The following is a 13,763-nucleotide window of genomic DNA, read 5'->3' on the forward strand; positions in this document are numbered from 1 at the left end:
ACATCTCACAGGCAGCTCATTATACAGCTAACTGTTTGCTAAGCACCAAGACTGCAAACAATTGGGAATAGGGCAAAGTTTACTCTCTTCAATTTCTCCGTAAGCTGAAGCTTCATGGTAGGGGCTCTGAGGCTTTCTGAGGGCACAGCACAGGCTACAAAAATGTCAGGCAAGGATAGGTGGTGACCACAAGAGCCCACACAGAGACTACCCATCAGGGATTTTGAGGAAAAAGTAGTGGCCCCATCTGCAAGGGTTTCTCAGTTAGGGGGCCACAGAGAGAATGCTCCTAGCCACCCATGCCTATCTCAAGTGCCATACCAGGGAAAAGGCACTTAGAGACCAGCTGCCTCAAATCTTATCAAGCAGCCAGTTGTTAGATGGAGAAGAGGTGATGGCCAACTAGTGAGGTGCCCCAAACTGCTCACAAAGAGCATGTGGCCCCTTATATGGGGAGTTAGTCTTTACCTAGATCCCAGACTTCAGCAAACACAGGTCTAAGGGAATGCAGGCCATTACTCCTCCACTGAAAGTAGACATTGACCATAATAAATACTGAATATGACTTGAAACAAATTATCTGAATGTATTGAGATACTTATACTGTAACCATCAAGGTTTTCTACTCCCTAGTCTTTATCAATGGATAGCAGAACAGAAAATAATGCTGACAAAATCTTGAAAAAAAACTGAACATTACAGGTTTGCATATTGCTGAGTTGACACTGTTCAATGTACTGCTTTTTAGAATTCATTTCATGTGTGCAGGAGGCTGGGAAGGGAGGGGATATATGGGGGGGGGACAGAAAAAGAAACAAAAACAAAAACAAAAACTAAAGCTAGTCAGCCATCACTGAAATGAGTAAATCTCATCTAATAGAATGGATTTTATCTAGTACTTGAACACCTTCCAATTCCAATTTTAAAAAAGATCTAAGAAAATGTTTTCATGGGTACTAAATAAACCTATCATTCAATGCTCTTCCCGGGGGGGGGGGGGGGGACTATCATACCTCAACCTTGTATCTACCCCAGTAGAACCCTCATTATGATTAAGCTGAACTCTCGATTTTTTAGCTAAGAGCTACTCAAATCTTGACTGGCAGAGTTGTTTATCCCAATGTACTGCTAATAATAATCATTAACTTTAATAACAGCAATAATTTCCAGTATTCAATGTGTCTTTCCTCTAAGAAACTCAAAACAACTTCACATCTATGTTATTTGTTCACAGGCATCCCTGTGAGTGCTGAAAAAGAACAGAAAGTATATTGATTGCACTATAGAAAAAGATCCAGTGAGGTTAAGTGTTAGATCAAGGTCACAGAGCTGGTCTGAGGCAGATCCATGATAGATATTGCTAAGGGTAACCACATAAACTAGAGTTGAGCTAAACCCGGGGATAATAGATTTGATTAAGGCCTATATCTCTGAAGCAGAGAGACTGGACCTTTTTACCAGAGTCCTGAAATCTTCGCCCTGGGTAGACCTCAATCTCTCTTTCTAAAGGAGCCTTAAACCAGCCCATTGGTCCCTATGTCATCTTCCTTTCTTTAAGCTGTTAGGATTGTAGGGCCTTCCTGGTCTGCATCAAGCTAGATGTTTGGGCCAATACAATGGGCAATTTTGCTACCCAGGCTTCTGACTACAAGTACTTGCCTGGTAATGAAGTATTTCTTCAATCAAAGGAAATTTTTTTTTTTTTAATCACAACATTTGAAGATCACAAAGTTCCCACAACATGTGATCATTGTAAAATTGCTCTAACACTAGTTTAATAAAAAAGATATTATCTATTGGCTAATGTACATTGATCTTTGCCTTTTCTATTTGACCTCACCTGCCCTCATATCGCCGCCATGCACACTGGCCGTGTCAGATACTTGCTTCAGGCTAACACTGTTGGTTTCTTGGGACTGTTACCAAGATCTCCTTGAATATGTTTCTGTGTCAAGCTCTTGTCCATTATTTACCAAAATCTACACTTTCAACTCCATTATTTTGCCACTTGCCTCATTTTTTTAAAAGATTTATTTATGTTATGTATGTACTTATTTTAGAGAGAGAGTGAACAAACGGGGGAGGGGCAGAGGGAGAGAAAAAGAGAGAGAAGCAGACCCCTCACTGAGCACAGAGCCTTATGCAGGGCCTGAGATCCTGATCTGAGCCAAAATCAAGAGTTAGACACTCAACATACTGAGCTACCCAGGCATCCCTCCACTTACCTCATTCTTATTTCTATAATTCAATATGGAAAATGTTAGCCAAGAGCTACATTTTCTAAAATACAACACAGGTTATTTGAATACAAATTTTAGTAAGAATTTGAGTATGTTGGCAAATTACTGGAACAGTTTTCTCCTACAATGGGTTCTCACAGAGAAGATCACCTTAGCTTTATTTACTAAAATAAAGAACTCCTTCTAAATCCCTGCCAAGATAGTCAATGCATTTCCTCCATAAAAAAAAAAATAATAAATAAAGGAGCTCCCCCAAGTGTTCCTAGAGTTTAAAAAGCCACTCTCCGTAAACATCTGTCTTCCTTACATGGTGGCATCAGTGTAGGGTAAATGGAGAGAAATGAAGCCCATGGAGCTCCCCCATCTTCTAGTGACATAAAAGTAGGTGCCAGCAAAGAAGCCATGTGCCATGTTTATGAGTTGTGCTACTTGGGAATGTCATTGTCTGCTGTGATGTTATTAACCAAGTCATATTTGGTAATGTTAAGCAGTCAAGAGGCAGTATCCCGTTCCACCCTACCCTAAAGGGAGCTGAATTTATCTTCTTACATATTATTCCCTATGAAATTTCCTCCATCTATTTTTTTTCCTGAATTGCATAGAGGCATGTAGGGAAAAGTAGCATTTAGGGAAAATAGTAAGAGTTCCATGTTCTGGTTCTGGTTCGTCCTTAACTCACTGAGAATCAGTTTCTTTAACAGCACAATGGAGGCAATAATACCCACTCTATCTCTCTTGGAGGGCTATAAGAATAAAACAAAATGATGCAAAAGTGCTTGGTGTACCATAAAGAACACTCAAACAATTCACACATACAGCACTGATTTTTTTTTTTCAAAGCACTCTAAGAATACATTTACTCTCTTTTCTCAAGTAGTGAACAGCACTTTTCAAACCCTAATAAATGTCAAGGTTATAAAGGTACAATACCATTTGTAAAGTTCAGCTTAAAGGTAAACAGGGCAGCTTATTAGCATCTGTAAGAACTGCAAGTTAATTTTAACCTAATAAATATCCTGAAGATACTCATAAGAAGATAGTCCGTGATGCCAAGGAAACGTGTCCTTTAAATTAATGGGTAAATTAAACTCAACTGGTTTCTTGGGCGGGCTGCTAGTTCATAGTTTTGTAAACTTTTATGATCCCACTATCTCCAGCAACAGACTCTGTCTAGTAGGTAAGTGAACTTTGAAGTCAGATAGCCTAGATTCAAATTCTTCCTCCCACATACTAGTTCTGTGATTTGGGGCAAAGCATATGATGTCTCTATGCTTCTATTTCTTTACCTGTAGGATAAGGAAAATGATAATGTCTGCTTCATAAGGACATTATGTAGATTGACTGAAACAATAAACATGAAACACCTGGCTTAGTATTTGATCTATAGTAACATGACATAAAATCTAGCTATTAATACCATTAATAATGATGATTATAATTGTTAATAATTACATTATTAGGGCATATTTGTGCATCAGGGATCTTCATAATCATTTTAATATTGAGTGACCTAATATATAAGCATCGGTCATGCCAGAAGGGAGCAAGTTGTTTCGGCACAGAGAAACATAACAGGACAATTTTTCATCACCGGGTTTGCTTTGGATAGGCATAAGCTAGTTACAATCATTCCTTATGCATCTTTTTTTTCCCCCTTTCAGTTATAATTGTATAATTGTCCAATGTGACAGAACTTTCAGAAATTTCCAAGCAATAAAGTAGGATTCTGGTGTTGCATGTAAACAAGAAAGATACAAAAAAATATATAAAATAAAGTTTAGGATAAGCCAGGAGTCGGGAACACGTTCACAATTATATACTACAAGTCACACAAGCTTTCCGACCACAGTGCCCACATTCTATGCTGTAAGTGACAACAGTCACTAGGCAGGCAATGGAAGGCACCGATCTTTCATGATTCACAGAGTTCAAGTTATGTACAAGCATGGTATCCCCTCCCACAGGAGCACTCCCACACGCAGTCACACACATCAAGCAGAGATAATCAACGACTAGATGTCTGAAGATAAGCAATCTGTCCCTGCTTCAGAAAATAAAAAGGATGGGGGCCTGGGTGGCTCAGTCGGTTGAGCATCTGCCCTTGGCTTGCATTATGATCCCGGGGTCCTGGGACAGAGCCCTGAGATGGGCTCCCTTCAAAGCCGGGAGTCTACTTTTCCCTCCTTCTGCTCCTCCCCCTGCTCACCTGAGCACTCATGCCCTCTCTTCTTTCTCTCTGTCGCTAATAAATAAATAAAATATTTTATTTATTTAATAAAAAATAATAATTTTTAAAATCTTAATTTAAAAAAATCTCTATTTTTTTTTAATAGAAGAAAAGAGAAGAAAAGAAAAAGGAGCCAAAATTGTTTCCTAAATGTCCAGGTCTAGGAAAAGTATTCATTTGCCAAATAATGGGTGCCCTGAGGGGGAAAAAAATAACATTATATACTTATATTGAAATCACAGAAAAATTTGTAGCAGGCATACTTGGGCAATTCTAAACTTCTCTTTGTTCCCGAAAAAAAATATTTCCTCTTTTAGTTAGGAATCTTTCCACATGCTGCTCCTCTATCTACAGTGCTTGCCCATCCCCATCCAACTCCTATTTTCTCTGGGTTAACTTCTCTTCGTCCCTGACTTCGTAGCTTACATGTCCCTACTACTGGCAAAACTGCTCATACTCTCCACATCTGGATGTGGTGCCCTTGCTAAGTACTCACATGCCTTGTAGTTCACCTGTGAGGCTCATTTTCACACCACCTCTTACTCACTTACTTGCCTATATCACCCCTCTAGACAGAATGCACAGGGGAGGCAGGCGACACGACCAAACTGCTATTGTTGCATCCTAAGCACTTCACACAGTGCCTGGCACTTTGTAGATTCCTGTTTTATATTTGTGAAAAAAATTTTAAGTGCCCTCAAATTTCCAAATTGCAGCTGAGTAAGTGTAGCCATTATGTGCTCTGTAAATAATTTCATCGTTTCTCCTTTTTCAAACAAATACATAATATGCCATGTCATATAGTATGGCCTTCATTAAGGTTTTATATTTTTCATTGCCCACACCAAGAACCTAATTTAACAAATACTAAAAAATAAGCAATCAGACTTAGTTTTGTTTTTCCCTTTGATGGGGAAGTAAGTTCTAATTACTTTCAAGAGCACCTCAGTTATTTTTGCATCCTCAGATAGAAAAGGAGCCACTTACTCTAGGTTTTACACAAAAAAATACATAATGTTAAAAAAAATGGAATGGATTGAGAGGCAGACAAAAGCCCTGGCTCTGGTGTGTTTCCTCAAGACCTGGCTTCTGGTCTTAGTAACCTATGTGAACAGAAAGCTGCCTAACTTCTCTAATCGCCTCATATACAGAGTGATAAAATTCGGTCCGGCAATTTCAAAGAGGGAAACATTTGAATGCCATTAAAACAGAAAGGATACTCTTCTTCATGAACTTGGTTATTTGAATCTGCATAAAAATATGGAAACCTGGGGCCATAGAAAAATGTACTAAAGAGGAAGGAAGTCTGAGCAGCAATATCTTAGGTATAATAGGACGTGGAGGTTCACTTTGTTCCTCACCAGAGCAATATACAGACTGAGGGACAGGAGATCCCAACAATGTGTCTGTCTCTAGGGATGCTCACAACCCTGGGTGGTCCTTCTTATCCATAGTTCATTCGACACTAAGCTCTCCTCCATTCACATTAGGTCAAGTGTTAAGATTGTGCTCATGCATTCAATTTAATCAAGGTTCAATAGAAAAGAGTAAGGATTTTTAAAATCCCCACTAATCAATAAGCTAACTATGTTATTCCTGAATGGGATGCAATAACTGCTTCAGGTCTCTCAAATTCTCTTGGATCAATTACTCCTTTCAGTAAACAAAGCTGAATCCCTACATGAAACCAGTAGATCTCAACCTACAATGTTATAATGCCGAGACTGTTTCCCCCCACTTTACTTTGATATTTCTGCAGCTTATCATAAAGCAAAAAAAAAAAAAAAGAAGAAGAAGAAGAAGATAAACAGCCGAACTTTCTTGATGACTGCTCCTAACTGGCTTGTCTAGGAACCATCATCACTGACCTGTTCCTCTTCTCAGAGAGCCATCAGCTATCTTGGAGTGTCCTTAGAACCCAGAGCAACTTACTTATTTGGAAGCAGGTCTGATAGAGTTGAATCTATCGGAAGTTAGCAGGTGTGATTTAGGATGATACATGAAAACCACCTCATCAAAAATCAGATCTGCAACCCAGCCACAAGCACCAAAATCTCACCATAATAGATTAGGTCTTTGAATTAAAGCACTTAATTTCTCGATAAATTTCATAGTTTGATATTATTGAAATAGTAGCAGAAGGAACATATTTTAGGCATTTCTAGCCACTAATATAATAACATAAGTAAGCATATCAGATAAGATTCATTTACTTTGCAAGACTCTAGGACACAAAGTAATTAAATTTGGAACTTCCAAACTTCCAAAAGTTTCCAACTTTTCTTCATCTACTAAATCAGAACATACAGCTCCTACCAATTCCAACACCAACACCACAACAACAAGATATTTCTGAGATCAGAGAAAGGTCTTAAAGAGACCTATATTCCCCATAGCATTTCCTTGGCATCAACATATCACAGGGAACCACAGCTCTCTGGGGCCACCTCTGGGTCTTCATATAATCCACATTTTAGGGAGTTCTATGGCAAAGCATAGTAGGAATTCCACTCAAAAAGAAGACTCAAAAAGCAATGCTGCTGGGATCCTAATTTTTTACACAGGTTTTAGGGAAAATGTGATTTATGGTATTTTTTTTACCTTTTACCATTTTTTATCATTTTATTTCATTTTTCATCATAAGTACTCTTTTTAATCCCTATCCTTAATTTCGCCAATCCCCCCATACTACCTTTTAACATATTTATGATTTTTCTACATCTCTCTCCTACTTAGTCTCCATAGGTTTCAGACATGTGCCCAATTGAATGTTGAATTAGAGGTTGACTCTGACCTTCTGCAGCTAAGGTTCACTTATTACAACACACTCATCCTTCTTTTTGCCTCAGAATAAGCTCTTTTAAAAGTTCTGTCGATGTAGGAAGAGTGCCCACCTTACCAGTTTTCCAGAAAAATTACATTATGGTTGCATCTCAATTAGAATCCTTCCATAACTTATAAAAATGCACACAGACATAGAATAGAATGGCTTAATAGTCAATATAAAATGATAGAGGATGAAGAGGGGAGGCATTAGTAGGAGATGGAGTCATTTAACTAAAAAGGGCTTGTTAATCAATGCTAAACAATGCATATATCTACCTTGAAAACAATAAGAAGCAATTTATTTTTTATAAATAGAATATTGGGACGGGGCAACATGGGAGATTTATCTAAGAGAATCTCTTTCTTTTTCAAGTAAGCTCTATGCCCAATGTGGGGCCTGAACTCACAACTCTGAGATCGAGAGTCATAGGCTCTACTGACTGAGCCAGCCTGATGAGCACCGGGTATTGTATGGAAGTGTTGAACCACTACATTGTACACCTGAAACTATTACACTGTATATTAACTAACTGGAATGTAAATAAAAACTAAAATAATGATAACACACATTAAAATTAAAAAGGAACATAGCTAAATTTATATCAGATAACATGCACTTCAAAAAAGAAAAAAAAGAAAAAAAAAAAAGAAAACCCACCTGGCTTTCTAATGGACAGACTACCAACAGAATATGAGCCAATATTGATAAAATACATTAAATTCCTCTTAGAAAAATATGTCCTTTAATACAAAACAAGGTGGACAAAGCATTCCTTCTCATCTCCATTCTTGCAAAGAACAATGAGTCCGATTTTCAATAGATACAATTCATGAGTTCCTCATCAATTTTTAAGAAAAATGACTATAGCTTTCAAAGATGATATATAAAAAATTCAATATATAGAAACATCAAAATAAGAAGCCATTATTAAATATAAATGGATATAAGTGGTTAAATTACCTTCTTGGATGAAATTGAAATAATCTTTCTACATATATTAGTTCAGTATATTTCCTAACATGCATTTAAATGACTGACATATTTTTTCTAACAGTCATATCAATTCAACTCTTAAGTCTAGATCACTTAATGAAAAAAGTGTGCGCACTTACCATCTTATGTATATTTACATGAAAATATCTGTACAACTAAAGAAGCAAAAACATGTATCAGTTTACTTAAGTTTTCAAAATACATTATAAAAGAATAAAAAGAAGATCTTTCTATACTCAGGTAAGTGGTACCATTAATAGGTCACAACTAGGACAAATAAGAAAATTCACAACTCCTGCTGTAATGATACATTTTTGAGCCTGTAAATATGAAAAGGATGTATTCTAGGTGATTTTTCATATGGCTAAACACAGTGTGCCTCCTTGTGCTACTGAAAGTTTCATAAAATTTCTAACTACCTCTTCACTTCTCTTATAACTCTGGTCCTAACACAGTGATCCTTGGGCTCCTTTCTAATGCATAAAATGCTAATAAAGTCTATTCTTTAACCATTTCCCCAATACAGATAAAAAAATAAAATAAAACTATAATATCAGAAAGAATGCAACAGAAAGAAAAACAGAATTGTCTGCTTCATGAATATAAATTCCTGATTTTGCTCTGTCTTCAGAATTTGTTCTATTTCTCCCTAAAAGCCTCCAATACCACCTCCTTCACCCAATTTCTAGTCAGTTATTTACTACAATAAAACAGGCATTGATGATAACATGAAAAAATATTTGTGATAAAACGAAAAGGTCTATTAGTTTTCTGTAGATGCTGTAACCAATTATCACAAACCAAGTGGCTTAAAACAATAGAAGTTTATTCTCTCACAATTCTAGGGGCTAGAAATCCAAAATCAAAGTGTCACCAGGGCCACTCTCCTTCCAAAAGCTCTAGGAGATATTATGTTCTTTGCCTCTCCTAACTTTAGGTAGCTTTTGGCATTCCTTGACTTGTGTACCCAATACTCATCCTCTGTGGTCTACCTCCATGGCCATATTGCCTCCTCCTCTTTTGTCTGTCTTCTCTATTTATTTCTTGTCATTGAATTTAGGGCCTATCTGGAAAATGGAGGATGACTTCCTTATCTCAAGATCCTCAACTTAATTTCAGTCACAAAAACCCATTTTACAAATAAGATAGCATTTGCAAATTTCAAGGGTTAAAATGTGGACATATCTTTTTAAATGCCATCATTCAACCCATGGCATAATAAGTGAAACATAGTTGATAGACACTATGTATTTGTATGTAATAAATATTAGTAGATAAAGTCATCATTACTTATACAATCAATGGAAATTTAATGGATCTAGAGGAAAATAAAATAAACATGGATTAAATAGCTACTCTGTACCAAGCAGAGAAGGGATCCAGGTTTTGTGTAACCTGGAGAACTATTTTTTAGAAAATAATATAAAATTATGAATACAAAAGTAGCTGTGAAAATGAGTTTATATCTAGAATGAGGAAAGGACTTGTAATCAATTATAAAGTCTTAAAAAATCTGAAAACCCCAAAAAAATAATAAAATAAAAATAATTAATTAATAAACAAATAAAAAAATAAAAATCTGAAAACCTTATGAACAAAACAAAATCCAGGAAAATAACCTATTACTTTTACTACTATTATTAATTGCCACTTCTATCATACTTGCATAACAATTTTTCCCCTACATTTTGGGTTCAATATAGTAATAATTTGTATATCATTTTAAAAAAATGATAATTCAGTCTTTCCTCTAGCATGGCTAATGAGAATTTGTTTTGTGTTATTGATAGCTTACAAGGTTTTTTCAAGCTTCAGTACAGAGGGAGTTTTATGTTTTTTTTTTTTTATGTTGTTTTATCTTTACTATAGTGTTTGATGTTTACTATAAAGCCACAGTTTTATGGTGTTTTATGATCACTGTGGGCAAGCTCTGGAAGAATCTCAGCACTTTGATCTTTAATATATGCCTCACCCCATGGACATGCTAGGTCCTCCCCAGACCTATCCCATGGACCTAGCTAGGTCCTTCCTGTCTCTTGTGAGCTGGTCCTGGTTGGTAGAGAGCAGAAATGGCTATAAACCAAGACCTTCAGAAGCTTCTGATCCAGACAGGGAGAGAATACCTTTTGTTCAGATCCTCTGGATGAACAATAAGTTCTACCATGATGAGATTTTCACAGAGGACATGGGTAGATGTGGAGATGCTGGTGACCCAGAACCACCCACAGTCCCAGAACTACTACCTAGAGCATGATCTGCACTTCCTCTTCATATCCAAGGGGGAGGGTATGCTGGAATTGAAAAGGACCTGTGCACCCATATTGAACTCGAGTTGGAAGAAGCAAGTCCATTCTCAAATGGAGGGCCATGATCCAAAGGAAACAGAGCAGTTGAGATAACTGTTTATTGGTGGTTTGAGCTTTGAAACTACAGATGATAGTTTAAGAGAACATTTTGAAAAATAGGGCACACTTATAGATTGTGTGGTAATGAGAGACCCCCAAACAAAACTTCTAGGGGTTTTGGTTTTGTGAATTACTCTTGTGTTGAAGAGGTGGATGCAGCAATGTGTGCCCGACCACACAAGGTTGAAGGGCGTGTAGTGAAACCAAAGAGAGCTGTTTCTAGAGAGGATTCTGTAAAGCCTGATGCCCATCTAACAATGAAGAAAATTTTTCTTGGTTGTATTAAAGAAGATACAGAAGACTCTGTATCTTTGAGAGACTATTTTGAAAAGTATGGCAAAATTGAAACCATAGAAATTATGGAAGACAGGCAGAGTGGAAAAAAGAGAGGATTTGCTTTTGTAACTTTTGATGATCATCATACGGTTGATAAAATTATTGTTCAGAAATACCACACTACTAATGGACATAATTGTGAAGTGAAAAAGGCCCTTTCTAAACAAGAGAGGCAGTCTGCTGGATCACAAAGCGGTCGTGGAAGTGGATCTGGCAACTTCATGGGTTGTGGAGGAAACTTCAGAGGTGGTGGTAATTTTGGCCATGGTAGAAACTTTGGTGGAAGAGGAGGCTATGGTGGTGAAGGTGGCGGCAACCGAGGTAGTTATGGAGGAGGTGATGGTGGATATAATGGATTTGGAGGTGATGGTGGCAACTATGGTGGTGGTCCTAGTTATAGTAGTAAAGGAGGCTATGGTGGTGTGGACCAGGATATGGAAACCAAGGAGGCAGATATGGGTGGTGGTGATGGAGGATATGATGGTTACAATGAAGGAGGATATTTTGGAGGTGGTAACTATGGTGGTGGTGGGAACTATACTGATTTTGGAAATTATAATGGACAACAGCAATCAAATTATGGACCCATGAAGGGGAGCAGTTTTGATGGAAGAAGCTCGGGCAGTCCCTATGGTGGTGTTTATGGATCTGGTGGTGGAAGTGGTGGATATGGTAGCAAAAATTTCTAAAAAAATTTTCAGAAGAAAAGGGCTACAGTTCTTAGCAGGAGAGAGAGGAGTTGTCAGGAAAGCTGCAGGTTACTTTCAGACAGTTGTCCCAAATGCATTAGAGGAACTGTAAAAATCTGCCACAGGAGGAACGATGATCCATAGTCAGAAAAGTTACTGCAGCTTAAATAGGAAACTCTTCTTGTTCAGGACTGTCATAGCCACAGTTTGCAAAAAGCTGCAAAAAAAGTGCAGCTATTGATTAATACAATGTAGTGTCAATTAAATGTACATTCCTGAGGTCTTTTATCTGTTGTAGCTTTTTCTTTTTCTTTTCATTATATCAGGTATATTGCCGTGTAAATTGTGGTAGTGGTACCAGGAATAAAAAATTAAGGAATTAAAAAAAAAAAGAAAAAGAAAAAAGAAAAGGACCTGTGCAAGTTGGGGTCTGGAGCTTCAGTTTCATGAGTTTCACCTTAAATTCACTTCTGGAGTCAGGTATTTTATATATAGATATATTTAATTACTTTAAATGTTTAAATTGGTCATTTAAATTAGTTTGAAGTATAAGATTATAAATACCAGTAAGATATTAATATATTACTTATATTATCGGGGAGGATATAAGAATTGATATATTACTTCCAAGTTACAGTTTTGTAAAATTTGAAGCATAAGTCATTGAGTCTGAAAAGATATGATTAGGCTCTGAATTAACCTATGAAACCTACTAGAGAAATAAATCTATAAGCCTACTAGAGAAATAAATAAGATCACTTCCTCTATTAATAAATAAACAAGTACAACATCCATACCTTAACATATATGGACATACGATTTAATATAGCACTAGTTTTATTTAACACTGAATAAATATCCATCAGAATATCTGCATACCAACTAGGAATATGCTCTTCATATAATCTTTTGCCTATCTCCAAAAAAAAAAAAATGTAGCCTTTATACCATAAACCTGATCATAGAATAAGAAAAAAAATACTGAGAATAACAAAATACTATTTAAAGTCCTGTCTTATAACAGTTCATTTAGGCATACAAGGTACACAATTCAGTATCTAAGAATAAACTAGTAATCTGCTTTATGTTAAAAAAAATGGAAACAGCATTCTGAGATACAGCTGCATAGACTATATGATGAATATTCAACATATGAGAAACTGACAAATTTATCTTTACTCCATCATTAAGCGTTTTTTTTTTTGTTTTGTTTTTTGTTTTTTTTGTTTTTTGACAAGCTGGGTATTCATCTCATTAAGGGTCTTTTTTGAGTGCATTCTTTTTATCTAATGCTTGCTCATGCCCTTTCCTGACATCCTATAAGACTAGCCTTTTCTTTTCCAAATTTCTGATTACCCATATTGTTAGAAACTCATACTCAGAAAATTCTTTTTAATGATAGGAAGACAAAACCTTGGTCAAAACTCTCATTCCACTACCTAAAGTTCGATTGAATAGCTTTTCCTTCAGCCCACCTTAAAAAAACAGAGAGAAAATCAGTCATAAATGTTTTTCATTAGCAAAAATATATTAACTATTTTCGCTCGCCCGAATTCCATCTCCTTTAAATTTTCAGGTTACCCCCAATTCAGGAAAAGAGAAGTCCCTGTTTTATAACAGAGCCTCCCACGTCAAATTCCATATTCCCTACGTAAATTATTCTTTTCATATATCTTTTACTATTGTATACAAGGCAAAACATTTGACTGGGGGACTTCATTCAGTTTTAGATCACTCACTAAAATGACATTCACCTAATAATAGCTCATTGAAATCAGTGTCCAAAATGGATTCCTGGTGTTAAGGTGGAAAACAACACAGGTAATAGGATTAAACTCTGATCTCTAAAATCCCTAGTCCACCACACTCACTGAGAAGCTTACTCTGAGATTTTTCTGGAAACTGCCGAAATTTGGCAAATCTGTGCACTAGAAGATTTCATAGTTCCTTTCCAAAAATTTGACAAGAGAGAATATCCTCCATGTTAAAAAAACATCCATGTGAGAAGTACATCATCAATGTAACAGCAGAGTTGCAGCTCCTTCA

The 13,763-nt window shown here is 36.5% G+C and overlaps 1 long non-coding RNA gene and 1 pseudogene across 1 annotated transcript in view; one reads left to right on the forward strand and one right to left on the reverse strand.

Annotated features, from left to right (window-relative positions):
- The window catches only part of LOC111095108, a 154,171-nt gene that overhangs the window by 65,084 nt on the left and 75,324 nt on the right, over positions 1-13,763 (reverse strand). The window lies entirely within an intron of this gene.
- On the forward strand, positions 10,645-11,717 carry LOC606946 (annotated as a pseudogene).

This window comes from Canis lupus, chromosome 3 (genome assembly GCF_011100685.1).
Source record: "Canis lupus familiaris isolate Mischka breed German Shepherd chromosome 3, alternate assembly UU_Cfam_GSD_1.0, whole genome shotgun sequence".
Taxonomy (NCBI): domain Eukaryota; kingdom Metazoa; phylum Chordata; class Mammalia; order Carnivora; family Canidae; genus Canis; species Canis lupus.